General features: G+C 42.2%; 1 protein-coding gene across 16 annotated transcripts in view; it reads right to left on the reverse strand.

Moving 5' to 3' along the window:
- CHN1 (chimerin 1) overlaps nt 1–18870 on the reverse strand; it is a 146363-nt gene that overhangs the window by 123603 nt on the left and 3890 nt on the right. For 3 of the 16 annotated variants that reach the window (XM_065561854.1, XM_065561856.1, XM_065561858.1), the window contains one exon: nt 566–726. The exons of 8 other annotated variants lie outside the window; for them this stretch is intronic. The gene's annotated coding sequence lies outside the window, so the exon portion shown is untranslated. Of the gene's footprint in view, nt 1–565; nt 727–1885; nt 1935–18870 lie in introns of those variants that run through there. 5 more of the 16 variants (XM_065561852.1, XM_065561853.1, XM_065561861.1 and 2 more) reach the window with 2 other exon arrangements.

Below are 18870 nucleotides of genomic sequence, written 5' to 3' on the forward strand. Positions count from 1 at the left end.
GTGACAGACCCAGACCAGTGGGGTACAGGAGTCTGGTAGAGGGCAAATATACTGGTCACTGGATGAGTAGTTTTCTGTTCCCTGAGTGACCAGAGCAGGGGCTGTACTAGAGTAATCAGGAACCTGCTAAGGAAGGCAGGCTAATTAGGACACCTGGGTTTTAAAAAGGAGCTCATTTCAGTTTGTGGTGCGAGTGAGGAGCTGGGAGCAAGAGGCGCAATTTGCTGAGAGGGTGTGTTGCTGGAGAACTGAGGAGCACAAGCGTTATCAGACACCAGGAGGAAGGTCCTGTGGTGAGAATAAGGAAAGTGTTTGGAGGAGGCCATGGGGAAGTAGCCCAGGGAGTTGTAGCTGCCATGCAGCTGTTACAGGAGGCACTATAGACAGCTGCAGTCCACAGGGCCTGGGCTGGAACCCAGAGTAGAGGGTGGGCCCGGGTTCCCCCCAAACCTCCCAATTGACCTGGACTGTGGGTTCTTCCAGAGGGGAAGGCCTCTGGGCTGTTCCCCAACCCACATGGTGAATCTCTGAGGCAAGAAAATTCGCCAATAAGCGCAGGACCCACCAAGATAGAGGAGGAACTTTGTCACACCACGTAATTGGCAAGGGCAGAATATGCACACCAGGAAAGGAGTACGTGAAGAAAACTTGATGCATCCTCTCCAGGGCCAGAGGACAATTTTGCCCTCCTTAATAAGGAAGAATTCCTTTCATAATGTGATGGAACTGAGGAAGGAATCGAACAAAAATACCACAGGTCATTAGAAGTCAAATAGCCAAGAAATGATAGGCTGACAGTGAAATCTGAAAAACATGCTAGGACTGAGAGAATGGACTCCAGTTAGAGGCAGCTATTTATGAGAAATTCATATATAGATCACAAAACAGTACAAGAACATTTCAGGTTCTTGGACACATAAATAGCTAATTCTGACATTTAAGCATAGAATTTCCTTTGTTCTTTTCCTTCTTTCTTCCTTTAGTTGCACATTCTTTTTATCTCTTTAGATAAAGCTTTTCTAATTTATTCACCCATGTAATGGTTACCATGGAACTCGATGTGCCTTCAGAAAAATATTAGGTTTACAAGCAGAAAAGGGCAAAGGTTTTTCCTTGCCTATTGTGTGTATGCACACTATTGTCAAGAACCAGAGACAGTGGGCCACCAAGGACAACCACGCAACAGGCTAATGGGGCACTTCTACGTTAATGTTGATAACCTCTGCATGAACAAGTACTCCCTTGAGAAGAAAGACCTTGCATTTGAGGCATCACTATTATTTCAGAAGGCACACTCACTAGAAGAGCACATTTGTTTCAAGGTGGGCTTCAGAAATACAACAGCATTAACATTTCAGGTTATAGATTGGCTTTACTCTGGCAACATTCCTATTAGCACATCAATGATTGGGTATTTAGACCTAAATTTTCAAAACTGACTAGTAAGTTTGGGTGCCTCAATTTTTGGGTGATCAGCTAGACACACATTAAAGGGACATGATTTTTCAGAGGGTGATCACCCCCAAAATTGAAGCACACAGTCTCTAGTCTCTTTTGAAAAGTAGAACGGAACAGATCTTCATTGGAGAGTAGTGGCTAGAAGGATTATGACAAATCGCCATGGCCAGTTTAGGTGTATGCCATTTTTTCAGAAACAATTTATAGAACACTCCTCTTCAGCCTCGAGGGTCTGTTGGTTAGCATCTCCAAGATGTTCATGGGATGTTCTCAAGAAATTACCTGACCTATTATAAAACAGCAAGCATTTATTTAATGATGACATTCTCAAACCAAGAAGACAGCCAAGTCAAACAGGATATTTCATTTCTTCTCTCTTTTTAGAGTAAGAGTGCCAACAGTATCTCAAAGATGAAACTCAACCCACCAGAAAACGTTTTCAATTGCAGCCAGGCAGGGGTGAGCAGCCAGGGCCTCTAAATTCCCAGACAAAAAAAAGTAAGTTAATTAAAGATTGTACACAGGAAACATTAATAAAGCAAAGAGGTCTATGGCCTCTACTTTCAAGACAGACAGGAAAAAAGTTTATCTCTGGCTTGTGTGAACAGTATGTGATCTCTTAGCAATTCTGGGAGAACTTGTAAGTTAAAATAAGGTATCCTGTCTGAATGAGGTCATAGATGGAGACAGGGTCTTGGCACAAAGGGTAATAAGCATAGCATGAAGACCTGCCTAAACCAGGAAAGATCATCAGCTCTCCAGCAGGGAGTCTGTTGATCATACTCCAGCCAATTCTGGAACCAAGAGGTTTAAGAAGTTCATTTCAGCCTAGCTTATGCTTGGCTAACAAAAGTGAAAATCTTTTTTAATTTTCCTGACATCAATTTTTTTCCAAGGAGCAAGGATCTCTCTGGCATTAGGTATCTCTACCTTCATCGCTCTTCACAGGGGCACATGAAATGAAGAGAGAAATGGTCCTTTGACTCAGTAATACCAGATCTTTGCCTTCCAATAGTGCAGAAATGGCAAATTAATTCTTTGAGAAACACAGGGTAAGAACCTTAAGATTATTCTTTTGTATATTCCCGTTTATCTCAGAAATTACTATATGGCTTTGTTAATTACGACATTTCCATTTTATTTAGAATTTGAAATACATTAGACACATTCTTAATACAAAATTAGCATTGGTATTTTAATTCATGAAAGCAAGTATATTAAGCATTGTGGTCCCTGTTGGCACTTGCAGTAATTGTTATCACTACAGTGACTGCGGTACCATGGTATCTCCTTTTCTATAGGAAAGTATCTTGGGTTCTGCAGGTATGTAGGGCAGTGAATATTGAGTTTATAATAGTGTCCACAAGTATAACCAGTATGTATAATGTCACAGTGTTGTAGTTGCTCAGGAGTTATAGCTAAATTTTCTGGATTTCCTTCAATTAGTAGCTAATTCTTAACATTGCTTTAACATTGTTAAAAAAAACTATTTCCTTGTTTAAAAAAAAAATAGGCACAAAGGCAGGGAGATCATACATTTAAAAAGCTTGCTGAAGCATCAACACAACTCCTCAAGTATCCAGGTCCCCTAGATAAACCAAGAAGAGCCTCAAAGCAACAAGCTTCTCAGTGCATCTCCAAACAGAAGCAAATATTTGTTTGAACATTCCACATACCAGTCATGCATTCATTTTAATGTCTAAATATTGAACAGCAAGAGTAACTATGTGAATTCACATATTAGATGTGCATGGAAGGCTAAATTGTTCTGCTCCAGTAAAAGAGCAGGGAGAGGCAGGATGCAGAGAGGCTACAACCGAGACATCTCACTGCTGTGCCTGCAAAACACACCTCTACAGCAGACCGTGGGGGTTGGGAGGGCATTTCTGGTATAAGCTGGCCAGTAAGTATATGACTGTGCTGCTCCACCAACCATAATGTTACATACACACACATGTTGTAGGGGAGAGGACAAGCTCTTGTTAGCCACTAGCAGTCTGCACGGTTTGTTTCCCTAAAGCCTTGGCTGAAGCATGTCCATCTACTGAGCTCAAGTCTTTCCAGAAAGTCCAATAGCAGGCACCTCATCCCAGCAGTGATGGGAGGAAGTAGAGAAGGAGGGAGAGGAAGAAGAGGCAAGAAAGATTCCTGCCCTCATCTCCAATTCTGCAGTTTTGCATCCCTTATACATTTGGCTGCCTGCTCATACCTGCAGGGAGAGGATATGGTCAGCTATGACTCTCTCCACATTCAAACTCTTTTGCCTCCAGGCTGGGCCATAGTTAGCAACACTTTGCACTTGTACAGCATCTTTTATAAATACTGTACCTGTACATTTATGCCAGACTTGGACTTTTACAATTAAACCATGTTGCAGTTATCTGAGCAATAAACTAAAACCAGCTGAATGGATTCTTGTCAAATGTCTCATAGAAATTCACATGTGCGATGAGCATAAGGATATAATGCAATTTTGGGGAAAGTTATGAGCCAGTAAAAACAGGATTGTAAATTAAAAGTGGGCTTCCAGCTGTAACATGGCACTAAATCATATATACTGCACATTAACGTGTTTTTAGAGGGATCAAAACTCAGTTATTTGTCTTCAGTGGCATAGTTTACATCTTCACAAGTGTACCCTAGTTATTACTTTTCTGAACAAATGTTGTTAGCTTTCTACAATGGAATACTGCGGTAAAAACGAGTAACAGAAACCAATGGTGAGGTAAACGCATGAAAGCTAACAGGGCTAGTTCCATTTCCCAACTAATCTGCACAAGCAGTTACACTGCTTGAAAGAGAAAAGAAACAGCTTTTACATACACTACAGAAATGAGGTGGCTTAAGGAAGGCTATGCATTACATAATTGAATCAAGCTTTAGGGGGAAAAAATAACATTACTCCAATCTCAGCTTCTATATAGGCCTGATCCAAGACCAGTGATTTCAATGGAAAGCCTTCCACTGGGTTTAAGGTGGATCCTGAGGGGTGTTGAATGTGCTCAACTCCCACCAAAGAAAACTGGAGAGGTGGCATACAGCTCCTCCTAGGGTCAGGCTATGATTACTATTTGTCCAGTGAATAATGGAGAGAGGAAATCTCTAACACTTTCTGACTTACCACAATTGGCATCGCAACAAATGAATTCACCTTGTACATTAGATTGCAGTAGTTTATTTCCATATTTTCATTTCTTGATTTCAGCAAGACAAAGGGAACAGAGAATCAAGCTATGACCAGCTATTTTGTAGATGTTGATACTTTCCCTTCCCAACACTAGATACATAATATGACAGCTGATTACAGGAGTATTTGATATGTGGAAAAAATGGTTGAAATATTTATTATATCAAGAAATTACTAAAGAGTCTCAGTATCACAAAATTTAGAATTAATTTTATTTCCAGTCTAGTAAGAACTGGATTTTATGGAGATTAGGGTCCTCTCTCCCCACCACTATGCAGTTGCAATGAAAACACTGCACATAAAAACACAGCTGTCCAACTATTTTTAAATATATTTTCTAAATCTCTAAAAATCATTTTTAAAAATGGCTGCTGAAAGTGTAAAAGTACATTTGAAACACAAAGGTAAAAAGATGACAAGTGCCATCTTGTGGACATTTGATGTAAATAGAATTTAATCTTGCTCCGTTTACAGCACTGGAGGATTTGCAATGGTTGTACTGCAGAAGAGCAATTTAAAAATTTATCCAATTTGTGCTTTACTGCTAATGCATCTACAGAGCATTCAGCAGTGGCTAGGTCATAAGCAGCAGTCTAAGCATACCTAATATATCAAACACAGCTGTGCCTGTTACACTCCTCTGCCTTCTTCCCCCACATGTTTTCATATGCTTAGACTGCAAGTTCTTTGGGGGCAGGGACAGTCTTTACTACAATGTTCAGCACAAAGGGGTCCCAAACCCATACCTGAGGCCTCTGAATGTTACCTCAATACAAATAAAATTCAGGCTTAATACCCTCAACCAAAAGCAGATTGTATTATACATTTATATTATAGTACTGAAGAGAGCTAGGGCTCCACTGTGATAGGGTCCGTACAACTACAACTAGCAAAAGGATGGTCCCCGCTTCAAAGAGTTTACAATCTAAGTAAAATATAAGAGACAACAGATAGATGCAGGGAGGAGGAGCACAAAGTAACAATCACAGCAGGTCAGAAACCAGAATTTCTGTCTGAGGGAAATTCTGAATTTTTAAAAAAAGTTTTGAATTGGAACAAAGCCAAAATTTCCACTATGAAAAACATTCTGAAAACATTGATCTGAAATCATCCCTGCTCAGAGACCTCACTTATTTCTTGTTTCTTTTGTTCCATTCCCCCTGGGCTTGGGGTGGAAGAAGCAGGCAGTTTGTCACTAGGTGTGCTTATCTGACTTACTGTCAACTTCACGAGCAACTTCATCAAGTGGTCAGAGTCTGAAAAGGTTTACGAGAAGACAAGATACTTTTTTTTAATTAATACAACCAACTGGGAAGTTGGAACAGGTCCTGAAAATTGAGACACATTCTGGACACAGTCTGAAGTAGGACTGAAGAAGAAATACAAAGTAATATGTTATAATGTTGTTTTAGACTACTAAAAAAGAAAAACTTTCAAACATTCCCAAAATGTAATCCCGCCAACCACAGCTAACCATGAGTGTGGTTATAGTATTGTCCTCACCTGCAGAGGAAGATTTTCCCCATTGGGCACTGGTAGCAGCTTGGTTTCTCCTGTTCTCCGCCTAAACGCTCCAATGGGAGCGGCAGGGTCGGTTCCTGCAGATAGGGCAGCGTGCAGAGCCGCCTGGCTTCTCCTCTGCACAGGAGCCGGAGAAGGGACATACCACTGCTTCCGGGAGCCGCTTGAGGTAAGTGCTGCTCGGAGCCTGCACCCCTGAGCCTCTCCCCACGCCCCAACCCTGATCCTCCTCCCACTCTCCAAACCCCTCGATCTCAGCCCGGAGCACCCTCCTGCACCCCAAACCTCTCATCCCAGCCCCACCCCAGAGCCCGCACCCCAGCTGGAACCAGCACCCCTTCCCGCACCCCTGATCCACCTCCCGCCCTCTCCCCCACAGTCCCAGCCCAGAGCCCCCTCCTACAGCCCAAACTCCTCATCCCCAGCCCCACCATAGAGCCTGCACTCCCTCCTGCACCCCAACCCCAATTTTGTGAGCATTCATGGCCCGCCATACAATTTCTATTCCCCGATGTGGCCCTCGGGCCAGAAAGTTTGCCCACCCCTGGACTAGATGATCTAATGGTCTCTTCTGGCCTTACACTCTATAGCTACTTTGCAGTTAAATCTAAAGGGAGCTTGTCTCTACTAGGATTTTGCAGCAAGATAGCTATTGTGTATTAGTTATCACACTCTAAAACCCTCACTTTATTAGCAGTGAAGCACTTTATTAGCCTAAATTGCCGGGAGATTATTAGGAGCATATCTGATTTCTGCCTCCTACTACAAATGGGGTTTTCCGTTTCTAAAATATTCATCAAAAATACAAGCCATGACTTATATGAAAATAGTGGTTTGCACTGATACTTTCACTGTCCAGAACTGACACAATGATACCTCCACTCATGCTATGGCCAGGAAGGACACATTCCCAAGTGACATACTTTTGGCCTGTAATATGACCTGGTTACCATACCATTAAGGATATAACCCGGAGAAGTAATCAGATTCCCTTCCGTCGTCATGGAGAACAGTAGAGTAAAGTTAGCCTGATGGCCATGCTTTTATTTCTAAATTTCAGTTTACTTTCTTTTTAATCAGACACCTGAATCTTCAGCCACTGAGATTTTTCCCCTGTCATTTTGAAATTTAAGTCTTCACATTTTTTACATATAACCTATTAAAAATTCACCATAATGACAGATTAATCTGAGATCAGCTAGAAGGGCCCTAATCTACTGAATAATGTAGGTTCTTTTAAGTTACCCTATGGTTTATGAATATAAAGTTCATTATCATTTTACACTTAATGCACCACAGCGTTGTGGCGATTCCGGTTCTACTAACAAAATAAAAGGGGAAGCAAATTGCCTAGGGAGGTTGTGGAATCTCCGTCTCTGGAGATATTTAAGAGTAGGTTAGATAAATGTCTATCAGGGATGGTCTAGACAGTATTTGGTCCTGCCATGCGGGCAGGGGACTGGACTCGATGACCTCTCGAGGTCCCTTCCAGTCCTATAATCTATGAATCTATGAATCAATATATTAATTCCTTTCACCAGACTGAGGGCTAGTCTACACCTCCACGAGGGCATAGCTACCAGTGCTGGTAGCTCTCTCATTCAAACACCATCTCATTCAAATCCATCATCACTCAGGTGCACTGTCTACACTGGCGCTTTACAGCGCTGAAACTTGCTGAGCTCAGGGCGGTGTTTTTTCACACTCCTGAGCGAGAAAGTTGCAGTGCTGTAAATTGCCAGTGTAGACAAGCCCTGAGTGATGATGGATTTGAGTGAGATGGTGTTTTACAGGTCACCTTAACAATGGCTACTCCAGGTTCACAATTTTCTAAATCTCTTTCCCCACAGCTAGTTTCTCTGTTGCTCTAGCAAAGAGCTGTTCTACTTGCAAAAACTACACACAGAGAGAAAGGAGCCGGTAGAGGCACTCTGGTCAGTGTAAAAACCGTTGTCTGGGGCCTCTCGCATCACAGAAGCTTGTAGTCAGACTAATGCAATAGACAAATGATTGTTTGGAAGCCAGTGTACCAGCTCTGAAGAGCTTTGGAGAGTGAGGGTTTCTCAGTCTCTCCAGCTGTCTGTGGTTCTTTCTGTACATTTGTGAACAAGAAGAGCGCTCCTCCTGGCTGGGGAACACTAGGAACAGCACTTAGGAGGAAAAGTGGGAGACAAAGATCTGTCCCTGCACAGAGGGAAAGGCAGAGCTAAGGGAAAGACTCAGCATGATTGACGCTTGAATACAACCTGCAAGTCTCCCTCCTAAGTAACTTCCACTTTTTTTTTTAAAAGTTGAATTCACCTTGTTTCTTTTCCTCTCCATTTTCAAGTAATTTCTCCTTCTATTGTCAGTTGAAAGACAGACTGGTCTGAGTAATGAGAACTTAGATTTTATTTCCTTTTTTAAAATAAGGAAGCATGGCGCGAGAATCGTGGTAGAGTTTTGAACAGAAAATTGTATATGATCATTATTACATTCCAGTAGCACCTGCACACACTATATGAGGCTGGGACTCACTGCACTAGGCACTGTACAAACCCATGGTGAGATGCAGTCGTTGCCCTGAAAAGCTTACAATCTAAAAGAGAAAAGACGAACACCCCCAGTGCCAACACAACACTTTTCATCGATAGATCTCAAAGCACTTTAAAAGGAGGTCAGACTCATTAGCTTTGTTTTACAGGAAACTGAAATACAGAGAGGGGAAATGACTTGGCAAAGGTCACTCAGCAGGCTAGGGCATTCTCCTGACTACCAGTCCTAGTCAGTCTAATAATTCACTAGAAATACAACCTCTCCATACAAAAAAATTCATTCTGCATTTTAAACTCCGTTTTTGATCCTTATAAATAGCTCCTTCACAACTGCAGTCAGCAGCATGGGCTGTGCTTCAGAAACAAATACAAAACTGCAGCACCTGGTGGATCAAAAACATGGGTTGAAATGAAAGAGTCCTCTGGCATATCTACATGATTGAATAAAACTTTCTGGAACATTCCTGCAACAATGACGTGGACAAAGGTGTCAGGGAAAAGAAGTAGCCATGCTTTGCATCAGTGTCCCCTGCAGAGCCACCAGATTGCTATGCAGAAACAGGGTGCAAAGTTAATACAGCTCCAAACAGTATTATCTCCTGTCAGCCCCCTCTGCAGTTGCTGCTGCACGCTCATGGGGGAAGGGAGGAACAAGACAACAGAAGCATAGTGTACTTTACATCCTACAGACCAAGTCTGACACCAGAAGAGTCAACAAACCCTTAGAAAAATGCTCTTCAGGCTTCTCTATGGAACCCTATGGTTCCGAGAGAGAGAGAGAGAGAGAGAGAGAGAGAGACCAGTGCCTAAGGCATTGGAGTGGGACTCAGGAGACCTGGATTCTATTCCCAGCTCTGCCCCAGCCCGCTGGGCAATGTTAGGCAAGTCATTTTTCCTCTCTGTGACCCAGTTTCCCCATCTGTAAAATGGGTATAATGAGATCTACGATGAAAAGCTCTGAGCTAACTGTTATGGTCAGTTTTCTGAAATACCTGAGTGCAGAATAGAGGGTTCTGCAAAGGGTTTTCTCCAGTGTTTTCACCCTACTTTATATAAAGTGCAATATATGGAAAAACAGTGGTAAGTTAGTCTCTGACTTCTTCTGTTTAATGTAGTTTCCAAATTTGATTTGGGGGCTTTTTATAACCTGTAGTATTAATAAATATTACAAATAGAGGTGCTCTAATGTATCATTGGTTAGCTTGCCACACTGGGGACTCATAGCCCTTAACAATTCTGCTTTACAGTTTGGTCAGGACTGGTCCACTGTGTTGGCAACTTTCTTAGTTATACTTAGGATATCAGTGTGCAGACTGAAATGCTTTCAACATCCCACTGGCAGTCATATTAAAGCAATGTTACAACTAAATTCATATGCTGGGGTTACCAGAAAGGGAAGTACAGACCCTCAGAGTAGCCTTTGGAATTCTGTGCCTATAAAAGCTAACAGACAGGAAAGGTTTATTCTACCTGGTGCCAACAAAAATACCAGCATTTAAAATAAAGCCTTTTCCCCCCTCACTGCTGTTAAGGACTCCTGGTAGTACTTTTAAGGGTTCCAATATGAAATCTACTAAAGCAATCTCAAAGTATCTCTGACTCTCCATATTAGAAACTTATAGTTCATTAATATTTTTCATTTCCTTATTTTTTTCAGTAGTAATTTTCATTTGGACAGTTATCTTTCTCTCTCTAATAGTTGTTGCACCAGCGAGGGTCTTCTTCATTAAGTAAATAACTAACATAATTCCTTTACATATCATTTGGGCTGAAATTGAACTGTATTTTTCCTCTGTATTATTTTTATTTATTTATTTAAATAACACTCATTGCAACATTTTAGTCCCCCCCAGATCGGATTCTTTCAAAACATAAATGTTGCTTTTAATTAGAAAAAAAAATGCTCAATTTTACTTCAAGATAGATGACTGCTGCTATTAAAAAGGACACTCAAAGGGTTATTGTCATAATCTTAAAAAGATGTAACTATTCCCTGGTAACCTGAAAGTGAAATCAGTTAAATGAGATTCCTTGCTCAGGTTATACTTCCTCCATTACATGGACACTTGTTTTACTGTAGAGTTGCTTATGAGCTGCAAACTTTAATTTTTTTCCTCTCAGGAAGGAAGATTGATCTTTGCAATAAACCATTAAATAGTGAGTTAGGTCTATGGATTCTATAAACATAGAAGAAAAATCTGGAAGATCAAATTTTGAGCCTAGCAAATAATGCCTGTTGACTTTTTACAAAGACTCTTGACTGCACTCTCATCAGATATAGTCTGATATCGAGGAGACCTGCTTATACCCTGCCAGGTGAGAAACAGAGATGTAGACCTTAGATTATGCTGCAGTAAGAATCCTATGCTTATTATTACTCCCTATTCTGGATCTCTCCATGCTCCCTGTGCCATAGGAATTATCCTGGTAACCCTCTTCCATTGCTCCAGCACTGGGCAGAGGGTTCTTTTGCTATATTTTTAAATTAGTGAGCCATTTGGGTGATGGGGTACGCCTGTGTCCAAATGCTGAATGGGCTATGTATGTTTAATTGAACCCTGCTGCCTGATGTACCAATAGTCAGAAGTGGGAATCCAATACAGGCAATCAAGGTATTTAGCAGGAGAAGTTAATTGCCTTCACTTTTGAAGTTGGAAATTCCCATTAATAAGTTACCCTGGGGCAGCCACTTCCTGATAAAAGACCCAATTTTTAAAAACTTTTTGCTGGGGAAGGTCACCTAGCACAGTCACTGACAAGGAAGGAAGCAGGAAGGAGAGAGGGAAAGAGACTGAAGGAGAAAGGGAGCAAGGTAAGGAAAAGATTGTCAGTAAGAAGGAAGCCATGGGCTTCTCTGGCTTGCAAGGCAATAAAAGAGAATTGATAAAGGGAAGAGAAGAAAATGGACAGGAAAATAAAAGGAAAGGACAAAAGCAAACAAAAGATTGAAAGAAAAATGACACAGCTGCCACCCCTTCAGGATCAGTGACTTAATTTATACATCTTCTTACATTTTATTGGTTCCCCACACAATGTCCCCCAGCTTGAGCTAATTTGGGGCAGAGGTGAAAGGGCATCCTGCATGGTGACATTCAATGCTGCCAGGCACGGAGGCATTTTCATCATTTGTGTTAATCACCAAACAAAGGTGCTGATCCCACAAAGTGCTCTACACAAACAGACCCATGCATCTTTACAGAACCTCATTGTTGGTGATAGGCGTCATGCTGGTGCCCAGAACTGCTTGTGGGATCAAGGCCGAGCCTGCTGCTACTAGGGCAATCTGCTACAGGGATACAAAGCTTGCTATGGGCTGAAGCCAGAGGGTGCAGTGTTCCAATTCCTTGCCCCCTAGTCCCCAGAATGTGGATTTGCTTACATGAAAGATGAGACCATGTCATCTCATGTCATATCAGTGTTTGCTTATAGTGAAATAAAATCCTAACTAAGGGTTCTGACCAGTCCAAGCTGTCACCTCAGCTCCAGAGCTCTCAGACACTATGCAGACCTCCCTGACTGACTCTCTACTGTACTTTCCACTCTGATGTGGACAACCCCCACCCAGGACTGGAATCTGCAACGCTGCCCCACTATACTGCCATATATAGCAACTGAACTCTTGGGGATGACACTGAGATGTATTACTGTTAACTTGGCTGAACATAAAATACAAGCTGCCATATCACTCTCTTTTCATCAGTCATCTTGTAACTGCCAGAGAGGGTGGGTGAGGCCCGGAGGAGCTACAGCCAGAAGCCTCCAGGGGTTTTTAATTTTGACTGTTTTAACACACCAAAGCTAACCACATCTTTAGTTTATTTTTTCAGTGAGTTTACAGCTCTTTTCCTTGCAAAGACAGCCTTGAAAAATGCAAACTCTCCAGAGGATTAAACTTTGTTAGTTGTTTTTTCTAAAAATCACAAGGTACGTACAGCCCTTCCTGCAACTAGCTCTTAAAACCTGTGAAATACTCATCTGTGGATCCCTTGATTTTTAATTAGACACCAGACCAGTTTCTCACTACATGTGGGAATTCCTTCTGCTCTTCCAATAGCTGCACAACTGCATTCCTGGCTAGCAGTTGGCTAGCGGCGGCTAGCAGCAGCTAACTCAGCCAGTCTGCTGAGTAGTCAATATGGTCTATGGCCACAAGGTGGAGCAGCTAAGACTAACCTGACACGGAGAGCAAAGAAAACTGTAACAATGCCTTTTTGGAAAAAATGATGTGTCTATGGACTTGTTTTGGGGCTAATGAGTGTCATCAGTTATGCGTGTATATGTCAATATATACTCTTCAAAAAGCGTTGTGCTGGGTTTATATTTGAGCTTATTACTGAAGACTGTATTTATTTTAAGTCAGAGTTAAAGCCGTTGGTGTTGTGATGAAAGAAGTATTCTCTGTGCTTGATTAGAATGTATCTGCATATCATCATGCAGGCAGTGGAAACTTTTAGGTTCGTAACAAGACATTTTCTTGCTTTTAAATGTTTTATTTTTGTAGGTTAAATGGAATTTCTCAGGTTTCTATTTTATATAGTTTTTATTTCATGCAAGAGGTTTTTTTTAAAAATTAAAAAAAAATGATACAACGGAGTTGCTAGATTATTGAATAAGAGGAGTGAATGGTGCTAGTCAAGCTCCCTTTGCTCATTTTGCTTTGCTTTGCTCTGGTCCTGTGGAACCCGGCTTCATCCAGTGTGCACCTGACAAGATATACATGTTCACTATGGGTGGGATTTTCAGAAGCATTCAGCATTGGCTTAACTCTGCTCTCACTGAACTCAATGGGAGCTTTATTATTGATTTCAGGGGCAGAGCAGTTAGGCCAGCACTGAGGGCTTGTCTACACTGGCAATTTACAGCGCAGCAACTTTCTTGCTCAGGGGTGTGAAAAAACACCCCCTTGAGCGCAGCAAGTTTCAGCACTGTAAAGCACCAGTGGAAACAGTGCCCCAGCGCTGGGAGCCGTGCCCCTCGTGGAGGTGGTTTTTTAGAGCGCTGGGAGAGCTCTCTCCCAGTGATCTTCCGCGACTACACAAGCCACGTTAAAGCGCTGCCACAGCAGCGCTTTAGTGTTGCCAGTGTAGGCTAGCCCTGAGTGTTTTTGAAAATTCCACCCCATGCAGCTAAGTTAGCCATACATGCATGTGCAGCACAGCCTACTTCCAGGCCAGAAGGGACCATCATGATCATTTAGTCTGACCTCCTGCACATTGTAAGCCATAGAAACTAAACCCACCCACTCCTGTAATAGACCCATAACCTTTGGTTTAGTTACTCAAGTCCTCATATCATGATTAACGACTTCAATCCACTCTAGTTTAAATCAGCAAATGACATACGCCCTATGCTGCAGAGGAAGGCTAAAACTCCCCAGGGTCTCAGGAATAAATTTTCCCCTGGTCAGATTGGCTAACACCGAATATGGCAATCAGTTGGGCCCTGAGTGTGTTGGCAAGAACCACAAGCCAGACAGCTGGGGAAAAACTGATTGTAGTAACAGTAATGGAAGGGGAACGTCCACTACTGGATTTGGATTCATCACTTCTTGCTCCACCCTCTGGTTCATCTTCAGGTATTTCACCTGCTACCTGGTAGGACAACAATGGCCCTCTACAGCATCGAGCACACACACACTGGACTCAACAAATAATGTTACTAAGTCCTCTCTACAGTGACCTCCATCACTGAATTCAATTCTAAAACCTCTCTTTATTAGCTACCTGTACACATTATTGAACCAATCTCATCAATCTTCATCAGGTAATCCTGAACTCCGACTACCACTTCAAAGATTCTTCTCCAATATTTAAAGTGAAGTCCTGAATTATCTTTAGCTACTGTATTAAACCAAAATTTTAAGAATGCTAAATTGAGAAGCCATGACTGCATTTTTTAAAATCCTCATTTATAAAGTGTTCAGTGCTCCAAATTTATGATCAATTGATACCACTGTATCAGTTAAGAGATATGTTTTATTTTCCAAGTTCCTAAGCAGGTGTTTCCCTTTTGATTTTTTTCAGAGATTGCACTGGCAGCAAAATCCCTTCAAGGTTACTGTCCTTATTTGCTTCATTAGATTCTATAAATTAGAGAAGAGTAGCACAGCATCTGAGAGAAAAGAATCTTCTGATTCTCAGTATTGGGACTCACTTTCCATCCCAAGCCCCAGCTACTGAGGCTGTAGAGAAGAATACTCCCAAGTTTTGCTTTCATAACACTCTTTATTTGTGTTTTAGGAAGCATTTTCATAATTAGCCGTTTTAAAAAATTAAATATCGGCGTTGTCTATCCTAGAAACATTGCCCTGATGTAACTCAATAGATTATAAATCAATTTAAACCAGTGAAAACCATCATGCAGATGGCCTTTAACCATTCAAACATTGTTTAAATCAGTTTAGCTTGTGTCAGAAATTTACCAATTTAACCCTTCCTTAAAATAGCTTAGGTTAAATAGGTTTAAGTGCATCTACCTTATAGATTTGTGCCAGTTTAATTAGATTGCTTTAAAATCTATTTACACTGGTGCAACACTTCTAGTATAGACAAGGCCTTAGTGCAATGAGGATAATGGTATTTACCCACCTTTGCAAAGTGCTTTGAGATTCTTGGACAAGTATTACTACAAAAAAGAGACCAATTTGGATTGCAACATACTCTGTTTTCCTCCTTCATGCATCCCTGCATGAAGCCCTTCTTCATATTTCTTCCAGTGATCTTTCATGGGGAAGACATACTATTTAGACTATATCTACACTGACAATTGAACGACAAAACTTTTGTCTTTCAGAGGTGTTAAACCCCCACCCCTGAAAGAAAAAAGTTTTGCTGCAACAAGTGCCAGTGTGAACAGCACTGCTCGTTGGGGGTAGAAGTTTTTTTGTCAGCAGGAGAGCCGACAAACAGCGGTTATACTACACAACTTTTAACGGCACAGCTGTAAAATTCAGTCTATTGGACTAGGGTTGGCAAGTAGTAGAATATTTGGATTTCAATGGTCTTTGGACACCCTAGTCAAAGGACAAATATTGCATTCGATTTTGTTTCCCCACCACTCTTTCTCCTTATAATGGCATCATTGTTAATTCCTTTTCATCTGATATCTTTCCCAATTCTCTATAATCTGTCCTTGTCCAGCCTCATTTTAAATAACCCTTCTGGGCACTTTAAACACGGCTCAATCTCTCATGTCATTTATCGGTAGGCACGCTTGTGATGCTCATGACCATAGAATGTGAGCATTTCACAAGATAAAAGGTGCATCACTTGATCCCTTTTATTTCTTAATCACTCAAGAGATTTTATCCACCACATTGTTCATGACCAGTGTGACGGTTTATGCCCCTAGGATCAAGGCAGCGTGGCCTAGTGGCCAGAGTCTATAGAGCCACCCTTAGGCGTAGGGCAGCGCGGTCTAGTGGCCAGAGTCGATAGCTTTGCCCTTAGGTGCAGGACAGTGTGGCCTAACAGCCAGAGTCTATAGGGCTGGGGCGCCCACCAACGAGTGTGGCGGCCCTGATGGGGGGGGGCCCAGGCCCCAACCCAGGGCGTAGCAACTTGCCACTGACTCAGCAGGAGGGTCCTACCGAAACAAGCTGAGGTTTCCCGGGTGGGAGGTACCACTCCGTCACCCTCCCTGGGTCACTTCCTACCAGAGTCCGCGTTGGGGTCTCCCATGAGACTTTGAATTCTCCATGGTCAGCTGGGCCGGTTGTCTCCTGTGGCTCCTCCAGTCACCGGAGTTCAAGCGGGCCCAGGGAAGCTCTGATTCCCGGCGCCGTCAGAGGCTGTGCCTGGCCCTCTGCAGGAGCTTCCCAGACAGGTCCTTCCCTTGTGGCCTCCAGCCCAGAATGAACTGTGCTTCCTCCCTTTACACTGCTAGAGCATCTGGAGCATGCCCAGTCCCGCCGGGGAGGCGGGACTTCTGCTGTCAATAATATGGGCTTAACCCTGTTTAGGCTAGTGCGGGGTAAGCAGATCCAGTCAAAAACAGCAAGAACACGAGTACAAGTATGAATCATATTTGCAAATATCTTCATGCTAGAAGAGCTCTCATGGCCAATTAGAATCATTTTCTTTTATTCGCACAAGAGAGCTGATGAGCCATTATGAAAAGTACACAAATTCATAAAAAAATCAAGGGAAATTTGCAATCATTGAAATAGACAGAATATAAAAGCGTATTATTTTCAAAGTACAATCATTGCTTCCTTTAAATGACACTTAAGTCATCCAATCAGAGAACTGAAACCATACCAGGGGCACTGGGTGACTAGTAACATGCAGTAAATAGCAGATCATGAATAGCAAATATGTATACTGATCAGTTCATGGAAGTTTACGCTAACTTTTTGTTGAACAGTAGAACAAACAGCTAACAAATTCCTAAAACTCACCAACTGTTGGGAGGTAATTAACACATGAAAGTAATGAATTAATCAGATCTATTATTTTCAACAAATAATTCAGGCAGATCTCTATTTTTCACCCAACAAACATTGTGACAGACTTTCAATCCTCTTTCACTGTGGCATTAGCATAGTAACTGAGAGCTCTCTTCCAGTAGTCAACAACTACATGTTCTCTTTGACCTGAGCGCAGCCTCTCTGCTGGCAGCCCCTCCCCATCTGGAAAAGCCATCCTGTATCCCTTCCACTCCACAGTCTATCAAATCTCCCACCTTCCCCAGGAAGGCCTGGGGAAATGGACAGGCCCTTGCAGCATTCAAAGTAGGCAACTGTGACTTGAACACCTCAGATGATCATGACTGCCGTTGTATGGGCATAAGGAGAGGTATTTTCTAGGGTAACCAACATCCAAATAATTAACGTTTTAAAGGCCAAAAGCAACACAATAAACTGCAATGGGAAACAAAGAGGAAGCCAAGCAGATCATGGAGCAGAAGGTTAACACTGCTTAACACGCAGGCAGCCATGTTCTGCTCCAGCTGAACTTTCCAAGTGGTCTTCAGGTACAGCTCCCATCAAGCACATTATAGTAATTACATTACATTACAATGTGGTGACAAAGACATGGAGGGAGGAAGGTACATGTCAGGGGACTCCCCACTTGGCAAGTGAAAATGGGGACAAAGCTTGGTCACCACTCCTATCTATTCCCTAGAAGCTACATATCTTTCTTAACCTTCAACACACTTGAGATAAATGAAGGGGGAAGGGTAGCTCCCTTTTATGGATACCCAGCCAGCCAGTAGCTATAAAATCCCTCTTAGTAGCTGTTCTCTAATTGTTCTACCTGTAAAGTGTTCAAAAGTCTCACTGCTATGCATAGGTAAAAGGAAGTGAGCGGGCACTTGGCCGAAAGAGCCAGTGGGAAGGTTAGAACTTTTTAAAATTAAAAAACAACTCTCCTTTTGTTTGTCTGCCTGTTGTTGTTCTCCCGGGGAAAGGTGGACAAGGCAGAGCTATGCTGTAAGAAGATGGGCCAGGTATGAAAAAATCATCAGTATCATACCTAGAAACTACTCATGTAAAACCCCAGATATGAAAGAAGATCAGGAAATGTCTAGGAAGAAGAGATTAGGTTTATCCCTTTTATTTCTTTATGGCTTGTGGATTCCTCTCTGCTAACCCCAGGTGCTTTTGTTTTGTTTGTAACCTTTAAGCTTGACCTCAAGAAAGCTATTCTGCGTGCTTAATCCTTGTAGTTCCTCTTTTAAAATCTAGCAATAGCCTGAGTTCCCAGGTGTAGTTTCTTTCTCTTTTTTTTATTAATAAAATTTACTTTTTTAAAGAACAGAATTGGATTTGTGTCTTCAGAGGTTTGTGCACATGTTTAATTAGCTGGTAGCAACAGCTGATTTCCTCTCCCCCCCCCCACTTTCTCAGCGTGTGTGTGTGAGAGAGAGAGAGAGAGAGAGAGAGAGAGAGAGCGCGAGCGCTTGAGGGTACCCACAGGAAGGAATTCCCAAATGCGTCTTCCTGGGCTCTCAAAGGGGTTCTGCAATTGGGTGGTGGCAGCATCTACCAATATCAGGTCAGAGAAAAGCTGTAAACTTGGGAGTTTAATACAAGCCTGGAGTGGCCAGTATTAATTTTTAGAATCCTTGTGGGCCCCCATCTTCTGCATTCGAAGTGCCAGAGTAGGGAATTAGCCTTGACAACATTAGATGCCCTTGCCACCATAGTCTGCTGTCCCAGTTCCCTGT

This window comes from Chrysemys picta, chromosome 11 (assembly GCF_011386835.1).
Source record: "Chrysemys picta bellii isolate R12L10 chromosome 11, ASM1138683v2, whole genome shotgun sequence".
Taxonomy (NCBI): Eukaryota; Metazoa; Chordata; order Testudines; family Emydidae; genus Chrysemys; species Chrysemys picta.